The 21,601-nt window shown below is 50.0% G+C and overlaps 1 pseudogene across 1 annotated transcript; it reads left to right on the forward strand.

Moving 5' to 3' along the window:
• Positions 1–1,367: 1,367 nt before the first annotated feature.
• Positions 1,368–21,059, forward strand: LOC146870239 (keratin, type I cytoskeletal 12-like; annotated as a pseudogene). Its single transcript, XR_014959363.1, has 8 exons — positions 1,368–1,802; positions 3,095–3,177; positions 12,689–12,845; positions 14,779–14,937; positions 15,036–15,161; positions 17,505–17,722; positions 18,281–18,336; positions 20,866–21,059. The product of XR_014959363.1 is annotated as a keratin, type I cytoskeletal 12-like (transcript).
• The last annotated feature ends 542 nt before the right edge of the window (positions 21,060–21,601 follow it).

Below are 21,601 nucleotides of genomic sequence, written 5' to 3' on the forward strand. Positions count from 1 at the left end.
TGATACTGGGTCAGAGGACTGACTCGGCTGCAGAGAATGCCCCCTCCCCTGATACTGGGTCAGAGGCCTGACTCGGCTGCAGAGAATGCCCCCTCCCCTGATACTGGGTCAAGAGGTCAGACTCGGCTGCAGAGAATGCCCCCTCCCCTGATACTGGGTCACGAGGCCTGACTCAGCTGCAGAGAATGCCCCCTCCCCTGATACTGGGTCAGAGGCCTGACTCGGCTGCAGAGAATGCCACCTCCCCTGATACAGGTCCAGAGGCCTGACACACCTGCAGAGAATGCCCCCTCCCCTGATACTGGGTCAAGAGGCCTGAGTCGGCTGCAGAGAATGCCCCCTTCCCTGATACTGGGTCAGAGGCCAGATTCGGCTGCAGAGAATACCCCCTCCCCTGATACTGGGTCAGAAGGCTGTTTCGGCTGCAGAGAATGCCCCCTCCCCTGATACTGGGTCAGAGGCCTGACTCAGCTGCAGAGAATGCCCCCTCCCCTGATACTGGGTCAGAGGCCTGACTCGGCTGCAGAGAATGCCCCCTTCCCCTGATATTGGGTCAAGAGGGCTGACTCAGCTTTAGAGAATGCCCCCTCCCCTGATACTGGGTCAGAGGCCTGACTCGGCTGCAGGGAATGCTCCCTCCCCTGATACTGGGTCAGAGGTCTGACTCAGCTGCAGAGAATGCCCCCTCCCCTGATACTGGGTCAAGAGGCCTGACTCAGCTGCAGAGAATGCCCCCTCCCCTGATACTGGGTCAAGAGGCCTGACTCAGCTGCAGAGAATGCCCCCTCCCCGGCACGCTAGCATGACTTCCAAGTGTTGTGTCTGTGCTGAGAGCAACCAGGTGACAGCAGAAGGGAGAACACGTGCAGAGAAACCAGGAAGAACAAATTGGTTAAACCAAGGAGAAATAATGACCTAATTATGCTGTAAAGATGAAACGAAGTCGCATCAGGGTTGGCGTCTCCCACTCCACCCTTTTCTCAACTGCCTATCATTGCTGGATGGTAAACAGCCATGCGGCGTCCACAACTCAAGCAAAATGGGGCTTCAGGAGAAAGGGACCACTCCTAACTAATGGTAATTGCTGTAGGTGGTAGGGTTTGCCCTCAGGAGAGGCCAGGCCTGAGACCTGGAAAACCCATGGTACTCTCTATAAAAGGATGGATTAGCTCTCAGTCGAACTCTACCACTTTCCTTGGAGGCGATTGGTGCTTGCCTCATGACTGCGGCGTCTTAGTTGGTCCAGGCGAGCAGAGTCACCGAAAATTTTTTGGAGTGAACCTGGGAGAGTACATCATCAAAGGAGCGTATTTGGGGAATTTCCACCAGTTGGTAGATTTAAGTGTGGTGGCGGTTCTAAGTTGATAATGGCCGCTTGCCAATCCGGGTCGGGGCTCCATCATGGAGGTCTCCCTAGTGGCTACTCCAGTGGGCCACAAACTATCCCATTGAAAGGCCTTGAAAGGCACGATGGTGCTATCTCTGTGGGTATTGGTAGCTTTGGCGGTGCTGGTGGTGGTATCAGTAGAGTACGTTGGAGTAGCTATGGTGGTGGTGCAACAAGCAGTGGCAGAGGTTGGGGTGGCGGCGGGGATGCTCTTCTCTCTGGTGGAGAGAAGGAGACCATGCAGAACCTCAACACCCGCCTGTCCTCCTACCTGGGCAAAGTGAAGTCCCTGGAGGCGGCCAACGCCGACCTGGAGTATAAAATCAAAGCGTGGTACAAGAACAACGCCGAATGCAGCGCAGGAGGCCCTGACTGCAGCAAATACTTCAAGCATATTCAGGAGCTTCAGAAGTAGGTAGGACTGGTGCTTTGAGGAGCGCTTCTAGCCACCCTCACTTCAGAAGGTAATATATTGTGGCTTTCTTCATTTCGCTTGACTCAGTTGGAGCTAGTAACAGTGCGCACCAAGAGCCGAGCTGGAGCCCCCCAGGTTCTTTCTGACAGGTGGAAGCAGAAAATGAACATGATCTGTGATCGCAGTAGGATTTGTCTGCACGACACACAAAAACAATATCTGATGGCTGTAAGAAAGTGTGGCACATCGCGCCACATTCTCATTTACAACATCATTAAAAGTGCCCGCCTTGATGTCGCCAATGATTAGGTTCATTTTTGGAACACACTACAGATGTAATTACCTCTAGGCGCTGCGTTTGTAAACTAGCCTCCAGAAGGAGTAAACTAACAATTTAAAACAAATGTGTGATTGTGTTGAAAGCACTGTCTGCCAAGCAGCATCCTTACAGTACACATGTTTGATGAACTATTGCTTGTGTTGGGAAAGGCCTGCTCTTCAAGGAAAGAAAGCTTTGTTTTGAAATGTATGTGATGAGCGAGGTAATGTCAGAGCCTGTAGGATTTATGGAGAATGTCATTTGTGTTTTCCTAAGCCATTCGCTTAGGAACTCGCTTTCATAAGATAGCTCTTCCTTCCTGAAACAAAAGTTGCCATAGAGGTCAATCTGTGATATCCATCCATGGTCAGCAGCGGCTCCATCCTTGGTTTCCATGGTGCTGTCCTTGCTACCCCTGATCTCAGGAGTCATGAATGGAGGCGGAATCTTAGGGTCATGTTTGCTTCTGCAGTTCTCATTATTTGCCCTTACCGTAGCTCCAAACCAGCAGATAAGAGACTGGTGAGGGCCAAGTGTAGCACAAGTGGCCAATCATATCATTACATCAGTGGGAAAAGTGCATGTGATGTCACTTCCGCTACCCTTGGCTTATCCATGAGTCGGCGTCCGTGGACCTTTCTTACCGTTTCTGTAGGAATGAAAGGTCGAGTGACAGACCAACCCGTCTTTTAAATGCCTTAAAATGTCCACACGACAAAGATCACTAAACTTGGCTGCAAATTAGGAGCCAGGGCACTTTTGCTGTTTGTAGGCTATCATTCGGCCATAGCACCTGAACTTCCGATAAATCTGTGTGAATTGACATTACTTCTCAAAATTAATGAAAAAAACAATTCTTAGTATTTTAAACAGTACGTTGGTGGAAACGACCTCGGCATTTAGAGTGAAAAGTGTTGAGTGCGTTGTGCAGCGGAATGTAGTGTCGCGTCCAGCTTGTCCTATTGTCTTCCAGATCATAGCTGCCTCCTTTGACAACACCAAGACCATCCTGCAGGTGGACAACGCCAGGCTGGCACTGGATGATTTCAAAATGAAGTGAGTTTGGGGGAGTGTGGGTAGAAGGGTGGTCATTTGTTTCCTCATAGAAAATTAAGGTTGAGGAAAGTCATCCTTTAGAAGCTAAGTTAAACAAAAGATCTTATGAAATGTCAAACTGGCAACATTTATAAAACCTGAGGAAAGCCCACAACAATAAGCGGACACAATTTTAAATTTAAAATATTAAACCTGAACGCCAAAAAGGGGAGGATGTGTGTTGTTGCTGTGGGAACATTGGCGTAAGGCAGGCTCCACCATCCACCACCCTACACTCAGTATTTCATGTTCTTTTTCAACCCAGCTATCACCCTCCGTCACTATTTCCTCCTTCTCCTTCTTTCCTCTTTTTTTTCCTTTCTCTCTCTTGTTCTGGGTCAAAGTCTGATGATCCTGAACAATAAATCCCGGTCCCTAAAAATGAGTGCCAATAGAGGGCATGAGGAGAAAGGATTAGAGATGGGGCAAAACGTTTGAGAACAGTCCAAAGGCAGGATTTGGGGAATAATGCATGTGAGGTGGAGAGCAGAGGGAGACAGGGTGCACATAGTTTTCTAAACCATGTAAAGTACGTATGTATTAGACTTACACATTGTAAACTGAGCCATCAAGCGCCGGAGTGCGGTGGGATTGAGATACGCTGTACAGGCAGGCCTATGGCAGGTAAAGGAGGCAGTATGATCTTAGAGTCCTGGCTCGAGAAGGAGGATAGTAGTATTTTCATGGGCAGACCGCGCATAGAGGGACGCGCTGTTCAGAGACACCAGTAGTGAGGTGTTATTTTGTGACCAGATGTTGTTGGAAGAGGTGAGTCTTCTGAAAGGATGGTATGGAGTCCTACGTCTTGGGAGTGGTTCACCAGCTGTCTTAGTCCTGGTTGTTCTAAAGGTGGTGGATTGGTGTTGACTGCCTTGAGGGATGATGAAGCAGGGCTCGAATGTGATGGGTGTCGGTCGTGAAGCAAGAGGAACCTTCAGAGACTTGCAGAAGGCAGCACACATGGAAAAAGAAAAAACGAGGAGAAATAATGCCTTTCTCCTCATTTTGCCAACTTAAGACCAGGATTTTCCTGGTCTTAATTTTGGCGCTGCCTCCTATGTACGCCACCCTTGTACATAGGGGCCAGCGTCAAATACAATGGCTGTTGCAGTGGAACGCCCACCGCAAAACCCACTGCACGCCCCTTTCACGCTAAACATAGCGTGAAAGGGTGCCTTATGTTAAATGGCTTAACGCTGCCTTGTACATAGGGCAAGGCCCCTATCCCCAAGAGAACGTCACAAAAAGTGACGTTCCCGTGGCGATAGGGGTTTATACATATACCCCATCATTTTTATTGGTAGAAGGGGGAATGGTTCAGCAGCAACATGATATTTTGCCTAGAGAGATAAACAACCTTACACCATTCCTTTTTTTGGTACATGCTCAAATATTATATGATGCACAGCTGATCACATGATTGCTCTATGCCATATGCTTAAAATAGAAAAACTGTCAATATCGGTACTATAGTTTATAGGTAATGTAGTTTCATTTTATTGCACCATTCATCCCGCTTGCCTCAACAACTCACCTGTCCAACGAATATGGAGTCTATCTTATGGAACGAGTTGTTTAACAAGACCTAATTCCACACCAAATGGGTTTTGCTGCATAGATCTCTCCATGTTAAATCTGCAAAAGTTTGTCTTGGGGAAAAAACTGGAAACACACCCCAGAATTGAGGAAAACATCCATTATTACTCTTATCCTCCCCCTTGACACACCTATTAAATACGACACATGGTGGTATTGGTATTTTCTGGGTGCAGTATTACCCCCTGTGAATCCTGCGGGAGTAGTAATCAGGGTGTGAGAGACAGGCAGAGCATTGCTTGTGAGAATCTGCACAGCAGAAGGGCTTAGGTAGGGTTCCAGCCAATGTAGGAGAGGAGAGGGATTGATTTTTAGTGATCCTTGCCTAAGAGACACTTTTAAACCAGGAAGGACAGTCCTAATGTACAAAGGATGGTTTGTCATTCTTGTCGTTAGAGAGACAGACTTAATTAAGATGTCTTAAGCATAGTACCTAAAATGAGCCAATCAGGCCAGTAGAGTTTGAAGAGGATGAGGACCTAAGATTTCGGCCTAGCAGATGACAACTTAATTCTGATTTTAAGAAACTTAGATGACCTTATTCACTGCCGTGTTACTCTGCACAGCCTTTCTCGCAGAAACGCTTCATTTTTAAATTAACATAAGTACATTTTTGAAGCTGTGAATATTAAACCTGGCTGTAAGATAATATCAATGTGACATTTTTACACTGACTAAAACAATAATTTGCAACAACGTTGAACATAGTTGTAGGCGGAGTAAGAGATGGCAAAAATTGTTTCAAAAAATGTAAGAGACTTTGTAAATATGACAACAGATCCCAAGAAGATTCTGCTAGAATATATTTTTCTTGTGGCGATTTAGATTAATAGGACTTCTTTGTGTACTTAGGGCTAGAAAGCAAAAGAACGTGTGTGTTAGACGGACCGGGAGGGTCGGCCGAGGACAAGGGGAGAGGTCTCCGGGGAGAGCCGTCTCCAGCGATCGTACAGACGAGTGACTTCCCCCCCACAGATGTACACCACACAAAGATAAGGTTTTGACGTTCTTTATAAGCAATCTTTAGGTACGATAGAATGGTACAAGGAGGTCAGGACTCAGGGGTCCCCTCGATTCTAGTCTCTTGGTTGGGAAAGGGGGTAGCGGGACAGTCTTGTTATCAATCTGGTAGCTGAGATGGTATGATGGATAGCTCACAATCCTCGAGCTCGGCGTTCTAGATGGACGGGCCGCGGCGGCGCCAGCAGGTCCCGGTGAAGGTGGTAGTTACAACGGTCCGCGGCAGCGCCAGCAGGTCCCGACGAGGATGGAGGATGCAGAAGGCCGTGGCAGTGCCAGCAGGCAGGACGATAGTTCGCAAGGCAGGGCTACGGCAGCGCCAGTAGTCCGTCAGGGATGAGTTCTTCACGGTGTCTCTCGACTCCAGGATACAACTGCCTTCCTGCTCTGGAGCTGCCCCAGTTATAGGTCTGGCGCCCTTTGATGTCCGGACCCTCGCACTTGGAGGTCGGGAGGTCCGGGATGAGGGAGTCCAGACACCCAGCAGGGGGGTGGAGCCGGCGCCCGGGGGAGCTGGGGGGCGATCGGCACCTGGCGGGGGAGAGCCATCGACACTTCTTTCTCCCATCGACCTGCCAAGTGGTCCGTTCACCTCCTGGGTGGATGGTGGTGCCGGGATGTCGGGGCCTGGCCAGGCCCAGGGTTAGGGTCGAGCTGAGGCCACGCGGCCTCGTGGTGCAGTGTCCAAGATGGCGGCCGGGCCGGGCGAGGGAGCCGGTAGTGGTTCGGCCCCATGATACAGAGAGGTCCGGGGGCAGGAGTCCCGTCTGGGGACGGGGTGCGGGTTGTTTCTGTGGGTAACACCTGGAGGGCCGGGGCTCGGGCCCTGTCATGCGGGGAGGGAGCAAGCCCTTCACGTGGCCTGTCCAACATGCGTCCCCCCCCAGCTGAAGGCGGGGAGAGTCACCCATCCTCTTGGGGACTCTCCTCGTCGAGGCGGAAAAAGCGTGACAGGCCATCTGCGTTGGCGTGGTCTTGGCCCGGTCGATGTTCCACAGTGAAGTCCATCCCCTGCAGGGAGATGGACCAACGCAATAGTTTGGGGTTTTCCCCCCGCATCTGCATTAGCCACTGCAGGGGTCGATGATCTGTTTGCACCCGGAAGTGGGTACCGAAGAGATAGGGCCGGAGCTTTTTGAGGGCCCACACCACTGCGAAGGCCTCCCTCTCGATGGTGCTCCAGCGCTGTTCTCGGGCCAGGAGGCGTCTGCTGATGAAGGCCACCGGTTGGTCAAGTCCCTCGGAGTTCAGCTGGGAGAAGACCGCCCCGATGCCATGGTCGGAGGCATCTGTTTGTACGATGAATTCCCGACTGTAGTCGGGGGCCTGGAGCACAGGGGCAGTGCACATGGCGGCTTTCAGCTTCTCGAAGGCCGCTTGACAGTCTGGGGTCCAGTTGACCTTCTTCGGGTGGTTTTTGGATGTGAGTCCCGTGAGGGGCCCCACAATGCTGCCATAGTCCCTCACGAACCGCCGGTAGTAGCCGGTGAGCCCCAAGAAGGCTCGGACCTCGGTCTGCGTGACTGGAGGCTGCCAGGACTGGATGGCAGCGATTTTGAGTTGCAGAGGGGCCACCAGACCGCTTCCCACCTGGTGTCCGAGATAGGTCACGGACCCCTGACCAATTTGGCACTTGCTGGCCTTGATTGTGAGGCCGGCCCGTTGGAGGGCCTGCAGGACCTCTCGGAGGTGGTGGAGGTGGTCGGACCAGTGGCGGCTGTACACAGCGATATCGTCCAGGTAGGCGGCGCTGAACTCCTCGAGCCCCGCCAAGACCTGGTTCACCAGTCGCTGAAAGGTAGCTGGGGCATTCTTCATGCCGAAGGGCATGACTTTGAAGTGGTAGTGGCCATCGGGGGTAGAAAAGGCGGATCGTTCTTGGGCCCGGGGTGTGAGACCGATCTGCCAGTAGCCCGCTGTCAGGTCGAAGATGCTGAGGTAGCGGGCAGCCCCCATGCGGTCGATCAGTTCATCCGCTCGGGGGATGGGATGAGCGTCGGTTCTGGTGACAGCATTCAAGCCCCGATAGTCGACGCAGAATCGGAGCTCAGGAGTGGTGCCGGGGGCAGCAGCTTTGGGGACCAGCACGACCGGGCTGGCCCAGGGGCTGTCCGAGGGCTCGATGACCCCGAGCGTGAGCATCTTTGATACCTCCTCTTGGATGCAGGCCCGTACCCGATCTGGTACGCGGTACGCCCGGTGTCTGATAGGGGGACTGTCCCCAGTGTCCACGTCGTGCAAGCACCAGGGGGTGACCCCTGGGGTGAGGGAAAACAAGGTAGCAAACTGCAGCAGGAGGTCCCGGCAGCCTTGGCGCTGTTCCGGGGTGAGGGCATCGGAGAGCCGGACCCCGTCCACGGAACCATCTTTCTCACGAGTCTTCAGGAGATCAGGGAGAGGCTCGGAGTCTTCTTCCGCTCCACTGTCTGTAGCCATCAGGAGGCTGAGCTCCGAGCGCACAAAATGGGGTTTGAGTCTGTTGGTGTGGAGGACCCGGAGAGGTTCCGTGGAGATTCCATATCGATGAGATAGGTGACGGGGCTCTTGCGTTCGACCACTTTGAAGGGCCCCGTCCACTTGTCCTGCAAGGCACATGGTTCGGTGGGGGACATCACCCACACTTGTTGGCCAGGTTCGAATTCGATGGAGGAGGCATTTTGATCGTACCATTTTTTCATGTCCTCCTGACTGGCCTCAAGGTTCGCTTTCGCCATTTCTCTGAATCGCCTGGTCTGATTGCGTAGGGTCAGGAGGTACTTGAAGACGTCTGGAGGGGTCTTTAGGGGGGCCATCTCCCAACCTTCTTTGACTAGGCTGAGGGGCCCTCGCACAGGGTGCCCGTACAAGAGTTCGAAAGGGCTAAAGCCGAGGGACTTCTGGGGAACTTCTCGATAGGCGAAGAGGAGGCACGGAAGTAGTACATCCCACTGGCGACGGAGGGGCTCTTCCAATCCCCCAATCATTCCCTTGAGCGTGCGGTTGAACCGCTCGACTAGTCCGTTTCCTTGAGGGTGATAGGGGGTCGTGAATCGGTAGGTGACCCCGCACTGTTGCCAGAGGGACTTCATATACTTCGAAATAAAGTTTGTGCCTCTGTCGCTGACGACTTCTCGGGGGAAGCCCACCCGGGAGAAGATCCCCATTAAGGCCCGGCCGACCACCGGGGCTGTTACAGTTCGCAGGGGCACAGCCTCGGGGTAGCGGGTGGCGTGGTCCACCAGTACCAGGATGAACCGATGTCCTTGTGCTGTACGGGGGTCCAGGGGCCCCACAATGTCTATTCCCACCCTCTCGAACGGGGTGGTGACAACGGGGAAGGGTTGCAGAGGTGCTTTGAGTTTGCGGCCGCTCTTCCCGCTGGCCTGGCACGTGGGGCAGGACCGGCAGTGGTTGAGGACGTCGTTTCTCATCTTTGGCCAGAAAAAGTGGGTCACCAGGCGACTGTAGGTTTTGTCCTGGCCCAGGTGTCCAGCCAGAGGGACATCGTGGGCCAAATTTAACAGGAAGTCTCTAAAACGGAGCGGCACCACCAGCACTCGACTGGCCCCTAACTCCGCGATTCTCTGTTCACTGTATAATAGGTCGTTGTCCCAATAGATCCAATGGGCTCCGGTGGTGTCCCCTGCGCTCTGGGCGAGGGCTTGCTGGCGGAGTCCCTCGAGGGAGGGACAGGTCTTCTGTTCTTGACGGAACTGTTCCTGGGTGGGCCCCCCTTCTTGACGCCACTGAGCCAGGTTGGGAAGGTCCTGGGGCTGAGCGAGCCCTTCGGGGGTTTGCTCTGGGGGGTCGGTATGGTCGGTGTCCTCTACTGGAGCGATCGGGGGAGGAGGTGCCGGCCATTCTGGTTCTTCTGGTCGGGGGATGGCACGGGCGGCCATGGACCGGGTGGTTACGCACGCCCAGTCCGGGAGGCCCAACATCCCCAGGTGCTCTCTTCTTTCTACGGCGGCCCACGGGGAACTCTCAAGATCATTCCCCAGGAGACAGTCCACGGGGGCATCATCTCGGACCGTCACCTTCAACATGCCGGAGACTCCTCCCCATTCGAAGGGGACGCAGGCCATCCGACATAGATTCTCCGAATTGTCGGCTGAACGGACGGGGCAGAGAATGTTCGGCAGGATCTGCTCTGGTTTTACCAGGTGACAGCGGACGGCCGTCACACTGGCCCCCGTGTCACGTAGTGCTTCGGCCCGGCGTCCATTAATGTTCACCCACTGACTATATTTTCTGGTGTTGGCGGGTAGGGGAGCCCGCGGGACCATGTCTCTTCCCCCTAGGCACGCTAGAACCATGGCGGCCGGTTCCCACTCTTGTTGTTCCTGCTCGTATTCTTCCTGTTCTTCGGAGATTTGTTCTCCCCCCAGGGCGGCGGCAGCTACCTGGCGGGGTCTCGGAGTTTGGTTCTGTGGACAGTTCGGGTCATTGGCGTAGTGGCCGACTCGCTGGCATCGGTGACACGTGACATTGGCTCGGAACCCCGGCCGCATCGGGGGTTTGCCCCGGCTGGCCGGGGGCGGGGTGCTGGCAGCGGGAGCGGCCGGGACGGTGTCTCTTCCTCGTCCCTGGCCTCCTCCTCCTCCTCGGGGACGGTGCTGACCTTGGTTGTTCCGGTTCTGTTCGTGCGGCCCTCTCCGGCCCACTCGGGTGCTTTCCCACCGGTCAGCTTCGGCGGCGAGTTGCCGTGGGTCAGTCAATTTACTGTCGAGGAGGTGCTGCCTGAGCTCGACGAAGCAGTTGTTAGAGAGGTGCTCCCACACCATGAGATTAAAAAGTTGCTCGTAGGTCGTTACGTGGCTTCCCTTGATCCAACCCTCGAAGGCTCGGCTGAAATAGTTGACATATTCCACCCAAGTTGTACCCGGGATTCGGGTGCAGTCTCGGAACCTCTGGCGGTACATTTCGGGTGTGAGCCCATATCGGGTGAGGAGGGCAGCCTTCATGTGGTCATAGGATGACATCAGATGGTCTGGGAGCTGTAAAAGGGCATCGCGGCCTTCATTGACGAACCTCCCCCATAGACCGGCTCCCCAGTCACTTCGATCGATCCGGTGGGAGGTCATGGCGATCTCGTAGGCCTTGAACCACTGTTGTATGTCGTCCTCTCGGACATACTCTCGAACGACATCCTTGGGGATGTGGACTTTCTTTTCTGTCGCTCCCGGGGTGCGCGGTCGCTCGGGCACCTCCAGTTCTTTGTTCTGCTTCCGTAGGTCTATTTCTGCCAGTTTGCGCTCGTGTTCGTACGCTAATCTCTTTTCTTCGAGCTCTCTCTGCCTCTGTTTTTCTTCCCGTTCTTCTCGGAGCCGCAGATGTTCTAGGTTCAGTTTTTGTTCGGCTAATTTTAGTTCACCGTCCATTTTGAGCCGTGCCATTTCTAGCTCATGTAGTCTGCTTTTTCTCTCTCTTGGATCTCTTCCTGCGAGAGACCCGTTCTTCGCTCCTCGGGAGCCGTGGTGTTCCTCTCTGATGCTGCAATGTTTTGGTCCGGGGATCTGGCGGCCCCGGTTTCTGCCCACGACTCAATGGCGTGCTTGAAATCGTCTTTGGTACTCAGGCCGGTGGTAGCAATGCCTAGTTCAATGCAGAATTGTTTCAATTCACGATGGCTGTACTCTTCCAATTTCTCCATCTGGAATTTCTCGGTGGATCCGCTCTCTTTGGTTGACATTGTGGTTTCGTCGTGGGGTGAGCTACTCTCTGTACGATTATGCGTTGATTCGGATCGCGCCGCTGGCCACCAATGTTAGACGGACCGGGAGGGTCGGCCGAGGACAAGGGGAGAGGTCTCCGGGGAGAGCCGTCTCCAGCGATCGTACAGACGAGTAACTTCCCCCCCACAGATGTACACCACACAAAGATAAGGTTTTGACGTTCTTTATAAGCAATCTTTAGGTACGATAGAATGGTACAAGGAGGTCAGGACTCAGGGGTCCCCTCGATTCTAGTCTCTTGGTTGGGAAAGGGGGTAGCGGGACAGTCTTGTTACCAATCTGGTAGCTGAGATGGTATGATGGATAGCTCACAATCCTCGAGCTCGGCGTTCTAGATGGACGGGCCGCGGCGGCGCCAGCAGGTCCCGGTGAAGGTGGTAGTTACAACGGTCCGCGGCAGCGCCAGCAGGTCCCGACGAGGATGGAGGATGCAGAAGGCCGCGGCAGTGCCAGCAGGCAGGACGATAGTTTGCAAGGCAGGGCTACGGCAGCGCCAGTAGTCCGTCAGGGATGAGTTCTTCACGGTGTCTCTCGACTCCAGGATACAACTGCCTTCCTGCTCTGGAGCTGCCCCAGTTATAGGTCTGGCGCCCTTTGATGTCCGGACCCTCGCACTTGGAGGTCGGGAGGTCCGGGATGAGGGAGTCCAGACACCCAGCAGGGGGGTGGAGCCGGCGCCCGGGGGAGCTGGGGGGCGATCGGCACCTGGCGGGGGAGAGCCATCGACACTTCTTTCTCCCATCGACCTGCCAAGTGGTCCGTTCACCTCCTTGGTGGATGGTGGTGCCGGGATGTCGGGGCCTGGCCAGGCCCAGGGTTAGGGTCGAGCTGAGGCCACGCGGCCTCGTGGTGCAGTGTCCAAGATGGCGGCCGGGCCGGGCGAGGGAGCCGGTAGTGGTTCGGCCCCATGATACAGAGAGGTCCGGGGGCAGGAGTCCCGTCTGGGGACGGGGTGCGGGTTGTTTCTGTGGGTAACACCTGGAGGGCCGGGGCTCGGGCCCTGTCATGCGGGGAGGGAGCAAGCCCTTCACGTGGCCTGTCCAACAGTGTGTGATGTTTGAATGACCTGCGCTTGGTGCTAAGAGTTTCATCTGGTTATATGCTTGGTAATGTGCTAGCATGTTGTCCATCTTTGGCTCCAGGTTCGAGAACGAGCAGTACCTGCGCATTAGCGTTGAGGCGGATACCAATGGTCTTCATAAAGTCCTGGATGAGCTGAGGCTGGACACATCAAGCCTGGAGGTGCAGGAGGAAAGCCTGACTGAGGAGCTAGCCGCCCTCAAGAAGAACCACGAGGAGGTAGGCTGGGGTCTGTGAGTGCTATCGCTACACGCTGTGAGCATGCAATACCTGTGTGCAAGACTGGCTTATGGAGAAACCAACATATATCACCAGGGCAGTCACATGGAAAACAGGATAGGGATGAGGCGTTCATTTACCCTGCAACAAGACCTGTCTCCCTCTGCCTCAGTCCTGCCAGGAGTTTATAGGCACCCTCCTGTCTGGAAAAGTCTGCACCTTTTCTGAGACCTGCAGTCTTAGAACAGATGCAGTTATGTGCCCCACCCAAGCAATGGTATTTTGCACACCCAACTCTCCTCCTTCATGCCCTGGTATTCTTTAAGAAGAAATGCAAAGGTATATCGTGTACCTGATGTTCAGGGCGAACTGTGATGCCAAAGCCAGCTGTGCGTCGGTGTCTGTGAGAAGGGCTTCTATGATCGTTCAGGGGCACATTTACAACAAAATGATGAAATGCAGAGCCGCAAGCCAGCGTGCGGCACCATAAGGAAAGTGCAGGGATGTGTCATATTTACAGCTATACTAGGCATCCCTGTCCTTTTCCTTGCACTGGCACTGTTTAGACAGCTTTGCGCTTATACAGACATCCTAGCGCCATGGCACAAGGCTGCCTGCATTGAAGTCCGGTTGTTTTTGTGTAGGAAGGGACACCTTCCTTCACAAAAACAGTTGTTGCCCCAGCCCTGGTGAGGCATATGGTTTTGACGCATTCCCAGATTTACGCTATGTTGTAAATCTGGGAATGTGTCAAATACCATGGGCATTGAGTGGGAACACCCACTACAACACCCATGGCAGACCTCCCAGGCGCAGTGTGAGGCAATGCAGTAACTTGCGCTGTATTGTCTCACACTGTGTCTGCGAGGCCATGAAAAGCCATGCTGGGTGGCTTTCTGTGGCCTCGTAGATATGGGCCTGCACTGTGTGCCGCCGGAGTGTCACAAAAGTGAAGCTGCGGTGGCAACAATTTGCCGCAAGGGGTTTGTAAATAAACCTCTCGGGCCTCATTTAGGAGGCCCCTTGCGCCGCAGGAACGTCACTTTTTCTGACATTCCATGATGCAGGAGCCTGCTCCATATTTACGTGGCAGCACTAAGCCACTTTTTGGGCTTAAAGCTGCCTCGTAAATATCATCCCCTTTAATGCGTTTTTCTGCCTTAAAGGGGAGTGCAGTGGGTTTTTCTGGGGGCGTTCCCAGCAACATCCATGGCTTTTGATACTCTCCCAGATTTACGAGAAATCGTAAATCTGAGGCAGCACCAAAAACCTAAGGGAGGTACAACGAGGCGAAATATCTTTATTTCTCCTCGTTTTTCCTTTCTTTATGTGTGCTGCATTCTTCAGCCCACATAGAAAGAAGAAAAAGCCTCTAGTGATTGTTTTTGTGCAGGAAGGGTTCCCTTCCTGCACAAAAAGAATCCTCTCCGCAACGCAGGCGCAGGGGAAAAAGACAGGAATGCATTGTTCTAATAGATACGGTGCATTCCTGCCTTTTTCGATTGCTGGCCTGCTGCGCGGTGCTCTATGGCAAAAACCCCATAAATGAGGCTCTCGGTTTCAAAGAATTGTCTTAACTTTGTTTACATTTTTAATTTAATATTGAATTTTTCTTCTATGTATTAATATATAGTGTTATCAGTAATTAGTCAAGACGCAAATTAACCAATATTATACTGCAGATATGTATCATTGTATCTTCTCCAAAATTAGACAAGCACTCAATTTGCCAAAATTCAGGAATAAATTGGAAATTTGCAATCAGCCTGACATCTTTCATAAACACAAAACCCACACTCCTAAAAACCTTTACGAGCATATTCAGTAACTATTTTTCTTGCCTATCACTGATGCCACAGCACGCAGCCTGGGCTAGGCTCATGCTGGACCAAAAGGAGTCATTAAGCTGTACTTTTTGTGTCCCAATGCCCAGGAGATGAAAGGACATCAGGCAGCAGGCGGGCAGCTGAGTGTGGAGATAGACGCGGCTCCAGGAGTGGACCTGCTGAAGCTCCTGAATGATATGAGGACTCAGTAGGAAATCATGGCCGGCAAGAACCGCAAAGAAGCCGAATGCAAATTCAACGAAGCGGTAAAAGCAGTGACAGAAAAACGAAGCTTTTCTTTACCATAGTCTATATGCTCTTGGATTTCTTTAACGTTCTCTATTGTTTTTGTCTCGTCCCCCAGTGCAAGGACCTGAACAAAGAAATGGACTGTGGCAGTGACCAGATGCATTCCGGCAGGAGTGATATCTGTGACCTCAAGCGCAGCCTCAAAGCCTTGGAGATAGAGCTGAGGGCAGCCTTGGCCACGGTACGCGACTGCTGACCCTGGTAATGTCTGAGCTATGGGCCTGATTACGAGTGCAGCGGAATTACCACTTTCACAGTCTGCCGGAGTACGATTCTCCGAGTTGTTCTGGCGGTGGACCATCTTCTGCACCAGGGAACCACCGTTCCTTGGTGGTAGCACGTGGAGGGGCTACGCAATATGCTGAGCAGAAGTGGTGCGGTCCCGCCAAGCATATAATGAGTTTTCCCACCGCCAGCCTTTTCATGGGCACAAGTCTGCCATGAAAAGGCTGGCAGTGGGAAAACAAAGGGGGCCTTACAGGGCCCACATTCTCCCCACCATGCGGATGCATTCAGGGGGACACAATAAGCGCCCTCCCGTCTGCTTGCCCCGTCTGCTTGCACCCCCAGGTCTAGCACAGCATGGACTTCACAGTACTTGCTGTATTGCAACATTTTTACCAATTACGGTGCCTGTTTTTCTGGCACCACCGTGGGAAAGGCAAAAGTTCCGTACGCCTGCACGAGTTGAACTTGTAATCAGGGCCGAGGTCCTTTCGCAGCTTTGGCGCAGCTGTGCCGGTGGCGAGCTGGCATGACTGCTCAAAAGTCGTAATCAGCCCCTATGAATACTTGGCCTCCATAAGGTGGAATTCTAAGGGGTATGCATTGGGCAAGAATGTTTTGCTTTTTCAACCTACATTCCATATTTTAAAAACAATGGCTTGAATGAAATTTCCTGACTTCACTGGAAACTTAAATAGTCCTCTAAAAGGAATTGACCAGCACAATCAATATTAGTAGGCCTGTCTACTCCTGCCCAAACCACCAACACGTATTTTTTTCTATCTTTCAAAATGTCTTGTTCCGGAGATAGCTTCTCCATACATTCTTTGCTCCCTCTGCATTATTTAAATGGCTGAAGGGCTCAAATGTGGGTTTTAATTCTTTGCCATTGCTTGATTGTCTTTGGCTGTCCTTGTCTTTTGTTGCGCCTCTCCATTCCTAGATTGTCCATGACTTCTTTATTCTGCCTTGCTGTCTATTGCCCCTCATAGTTATTCCTTTAAGTTCTTGACTTTCCTCTGACTCCTATGGTATTCCTGGTTCCACCTTAGTAATCTGGGTTTTTATTTATCTTTGCTTTGGTCTTTGACTTTTTTGGAGCTCATTTGAAGTTTGCAGAAGTGGGAGCACTATTGTAAATGGCGGTACTCCTACCCCATTTAGAGGTGTAGAAACCAGAGGGTTTCTGACTGAGGAGCATCAGCTGCCTCTGTAGTTTGAAACCTTTGACCCGATGACACGTCCTCCAGAGGTATATAGGGTCATAGTCACCCAACCTATTTAGAGCAGGTGGCTGCCACTAGAATTGCATGTTTGGAACCACCAGGTGAGTCATTCTCTGGCAGGTACATTTCATAATAGCTCCCAAGCATAGGAAAGTGCTCCCTGTATGTCAAACCATTGTTATTTGTAGTTTTGCAAGAGGAAGTTCCCAGTTTGGGAGTTTATTCTTTAAAAGTAAAAAAATTGCTAAGTAGCCGCAACAACCAATGCGCCCGGTCAGCTGTTCTAAATGAATGTATGACTTTACAACGCATACATTTATATTGCATGCCTTTACAACGCAGTTTTTACATCGCAACATCCTTGACAACGCATACATTTACATTGCATGCCACTACCACAAATTTTTTAAAACTACATTTCCAACGCATTCCATTACATCGCGTTATACCTTTACAACACATGCCATTACAACACATACCATTACATTGCATTTAAGGTAAGTGTTGGATAGTGTAGGGGTAAAAATTGCTATTCTATCTCCAGGGGGTGCAACAATAGGGTAAGTGTTGGATAGTGTAGGGGTAAAAATTACTATTCTAACTCCAGGAGTTTCAACAGTAGGGTAAGTGTTGGATAGTGTAGGGGTACTATACCTGGTAATGGTATGCATTGTAATGACATGCGATGTAATGCCTGCATTGTAGTGACATGTGTTGTAGTGTCATGCGTTGTAGTGACATGCAATGTAATGGCTGCGTTGTAGTGACATGCGTTGTAAAGGATGTTGTGATGTAATGACTGCGTTGTAAATGTAGTGCGATGTAATGACAGCGTTGTAAAGGTTGTTTGCCGTTCTAAATACAGCTGGCAGTCCACTGTAAAGGGTGAGGAGGCCATGGCTGTGCTGACTTGTAAGGAGCGAGGGCCTACCGTGGGGTCTTAAAGAGCCTGTTTGTGTTGTGCCTTGACATTGGTTGTGCCTCCCTTTCCAGTCCTTGTTATCCGTTGCCATGCCATACTTTTCCTTATAATGTTTGTTCTTTTTTTTCATTCTCTGTTCTTTTGTCAACAGAAAAAATCCCTTGAGGAGACCCTTGCAAAAACAGAAGGACGCTGCTGCCTGCAGCTCTCCCAGCTCCAAGTCCAGATCAGCGCGGTGCAAGAGCAGCTAGTCGCCATCCGGTGTGAGACCTCCAAGCAGTGTGCAGACTACGAAGACCTCCTGGATGTCAAGACCCTGCTGGAGAAGGAGATTGAGACCTACCGACGGCTCCTGGACGAAGATGGCGCGTAAGTCGATTGCTTATGGGCAACTCATCATTGCGCTGTTTACTTCGAACAATATGGGGCAAATAGACTTGTTGCCCTCTATCAACACAGAGCTGGTTTGCTTATAACAAGGGGTGGATTATGAAGTAGAAGGTTCACATTTCATTATAATCATTGAAATGCTGAAAAAAACACCTTCCCAGTTGATCAATTTTTAAAATGCTGATAGATCATAACATTCAGCAAGAACATTCCATTCAATATTTGGGCAGTGAGGTAAGGAACTCTAGTGTGAAATGGTATCTCACGACTGGAGTGCTTGAAAAGGGGAGCATAATCATTTATTGCGTAAACTAAAGAGAAAACATCATTATTTTCTATTGCTACGTGTGAAAAACCATACTTGTATGGTGATATGTAATTTGTAATATTAATATGTAACTTCTATGCACAGTCAAGTGCTTAAATCTATGTCCAGGTGTATATATCACTTGAGCCATGCTGTACATGTTCTACCATTGGCAGTCTAACACTACTGCAATAAGGTCATGCTTGTAAATTTAGATTCATTTTTTGCAGGGCTTTCCCGAGTTCACAGTCGAGGTCACAATTGAGATCCCAGGCACAAAGCCGAGGTGAGTTTTCTTTTATGACGGTCAGACATCATATTCCCAAAGGCTGCCTGTTTGCAGCTTCCTTTAACCCATGTTTGTTTCCTGCAGCTGGCTATTGTAAGGGATAAGGGCAAGAACTGCTCAAAATGTCCAACATGAAGCCAAGTTTAACCATGAATGGTTGCTCTGTTTGTTGAAGATGTAAGCAGACCAGAAATCCGAATGTAAGACTTGAATTTTCTCCAGCTTTACCTCCAAAATTTAGAGGTGATCATCAAACCTGTGTTTGGACAACGGACAATGCCTCTCCCATTGATCACCTCATATCATTAATTCATGCCTGCAAAACATGGTAGAAGAGCTGTCCAAGCCTGTCTGGTTTGATTGAAATTATATTGAATTTGAGGACAACTGTCATGTCTGTAAGTCCAGGACAGATGGCATTTTCTCAACCACACAAAAGAATATTCATTTAAGACAGAAGACATGAGGATGTTTCCCTTGAGGCCAATTTATACCAAAGGTCACCTGAGCTTCAATGTCACATAACAGGCAAGGCTGTGATAAAGTCGGATTCTTATCGACCTTACCATCACCAAGAATCATCTCAGGTCACCAGGATCTTTTTATCTGCTAAATAGTGTAGAGGGGAGGAAATCAAATTTCAACACATAATCAATCAAATCCAATTTAAACTCTAAAAGGACCACTGACTCAAATTTTTAGGGGTTTATTACTAAGCCAAAAATAACTGCACATACAGGCACCTCAGCACGAGGTAAAGAAAATAAATGGGCACTAATACAAAGAATATCGTATGCAGGAGTCTCATCCGACTAAGAAGAATAAGAAGAATAGTCCGCTCTAGTAACATCAGGTAAGCGATAATCACTCCAATCTCTACATTAGAAGTCATTAACCTAAAAGGAAAATCAGTTAGTCTATCCCTACTCTATCTCTAAGGTGACATCCCCACTTAGCATTTTCCCTCCCAGGCAAGAGAGTAAAGTGTCAGAAGTGAAAACTTCCTTAGAAGTACACTCACTCAGTTAGAGCTCGCTCTAAGATGCTCCTTCGAGCTCCCCATCTAAACCTCAACCTCTCAACCCACAGGGCACTGTCCCTAATATAAAATCGCAAAAATGTAGAACACGCCCCCCGGCACACCTCTTCAGCCAGGTCTTCTCCCAGTGATTTTCCAGTGAAACTTGTCTCCCTTCCAACGACGGGTTACTCGTCCTTGGGTCCCAGGCACCTTCTCCGCCGAAAGTATCATCCCTGCATTCCAGTATACTCCCATATTGGCTTCTCAGGCCATCCTGACTCCTGAAACAAAGAGTTAGTCTCTCTAACGAGCTAGGTGTCCTTGCACCTGCAACAGAAACATGGGAACGAGAAACTTTCCACTTCTCTGAGATTTTCTAACGTCCTGAAACCCAAAGCCTTACCAAGGGAAATCATTTTCGGCCTACAATATTTAGCTAACGTAAGAAACAAACACGCCGTTCTCTCAACATATATGCGATCAGACCTTTACACAATTTTTAACACCCTCTTCTAAAATCACACTATAAGCATTCATTTCATTACACTTGATGTATGAATATGCAACTACACGTGCAGACTTTAATATGGTGCATGTTTAAAGCTAATGCATCACATTATACGAAAATCAATCATTATGCGTTGACTAAAATACATTTGCAGTTAACTACGACATTGCTCTTCATAAACAGCATGGTTACATTTCTAATCACACTATTATAAGCAGATTTTAGTAATACATTTCTAAGTCACACGTTAATACAATTCCAGTAACATATGTGGGTGCGGACTAACAGTGATTATGGTGCACCCCTACAAATTTCAGAACAACATGGCGCTCTATCAGCTGCGACCTATCTAGATGTGATGCGAAATCTTACACTATCTCCCTTGAAAATTCTACCTATTGGCCAGTGGCGGTTCTGTTAGGAAATAGTATTTAGCCACATTTTTCAAATTAGGGGATGAGTGGTTAGGTACATTTTCATATTATTGTTGTTCTATAAAATAAATTGACTCGAGGGAGTGAAAACCGCAGAGCAATATTGAGTTGGACTAAATAAATCTTTCGGTATATTTCACATGTCCTGTGTTTTTCTGACCCCTTCTGCAAACTTGCTATACATCATAGTCCTTGAGTGAGGCCTGTCTCTATTGCAGTGTCCCTCTTATTTAAAATAAAAATAAAAAAACACCAAACCCTGCAGTGTGCAATGCCAGGGTGCATGGAAACAATTTCAGAAAATACCATGTAGTACAATTTCAGATCACCACTGTTCCAAAGGCGTTCAGCAAAACAGCAAACTTGGCATCCCCAGAGCAGTGCATGATGGTCTACCATTTATGGCTCAGATTTGCATACCAAAGCCTGGGTAGCTTTGCGGCGTAAAATCAGTATTAAGGGAGATAAGCAATTATTTAGATGATCACGAAGAATGCCTTCCTTGTCATCTGCCATACATATGACGTTCTTCGGGTCTCATGCACTATCTTTTATTTTTCTAGGTCCACAGAAAACAAGGAAGGTCCAGACAATAGTTCAAGAGGTGATTGATGGAAAAGTGATCTCGGAAAACGTGAAGGAGACAGTAGTACCAGTGTAACCTCGGAAAGTAAAATGGCCGCCTTTGACCCTGCAGACTCCCGAGATGGAATAACTAAGGTCATTTGCCTATACCCAGAGAGGTAGAAGCCCCAGATTTAGAACCCTTTTCCATGCTATTTACACCTCTGTCGACACTGCTAATCCTTAGTGCCTTCCCTGCAAGCCCTGCTATGGAAAGGTACAATCAAAGAGTAGGGTGGACAAAGTTGAAAACTGTGCAATGGCAAATAATTTTTTTAACACTTTGCCTACTTTGTGATTGCAAAGCTGGTGATTTTATACCAAAAACTGGAGGAGCGAAAAACATAGTCACAGATGGCCGTGAAAAAAAGTTCAACAAATAGGTTACAACCAATTCCCTCTCGTCTCTTCTCTCTGCTTCCTTTAATTAATGCACCGCATACCTGCTGTGCATTTATCCCAAGTTCCTCTTTGCTATCCAGTCAGACTCTCTCTGTCTCTCTTTATTTATCTCTCTTTCTTAGATGATGACAGATTGGCAGAACTTTTCCAGCCTCAGCTGTCTTTGGGCTGCTCAACTCCTGAATCTTGGTCTATCCCAACTTCAAGAAATTGTTCCTAAAACTTTATGAACCTTACAGTTTGCGGTGTCTCAAAAATACCAGACATTCCACT

Source organism: Triturus cristatus, chromosome 1_1, assembly GCF_964204655.1.
Source record: "Triturus cristatus chromosome 1_1, aTriCri1.1, whole genome shotgun sequence".
Taxonomy (NCBI): Eukaryota; Metazoa; Chordata; class Amphibia; order Caudata; family Salamandridae; genus Triturus; species Triturus cristatus.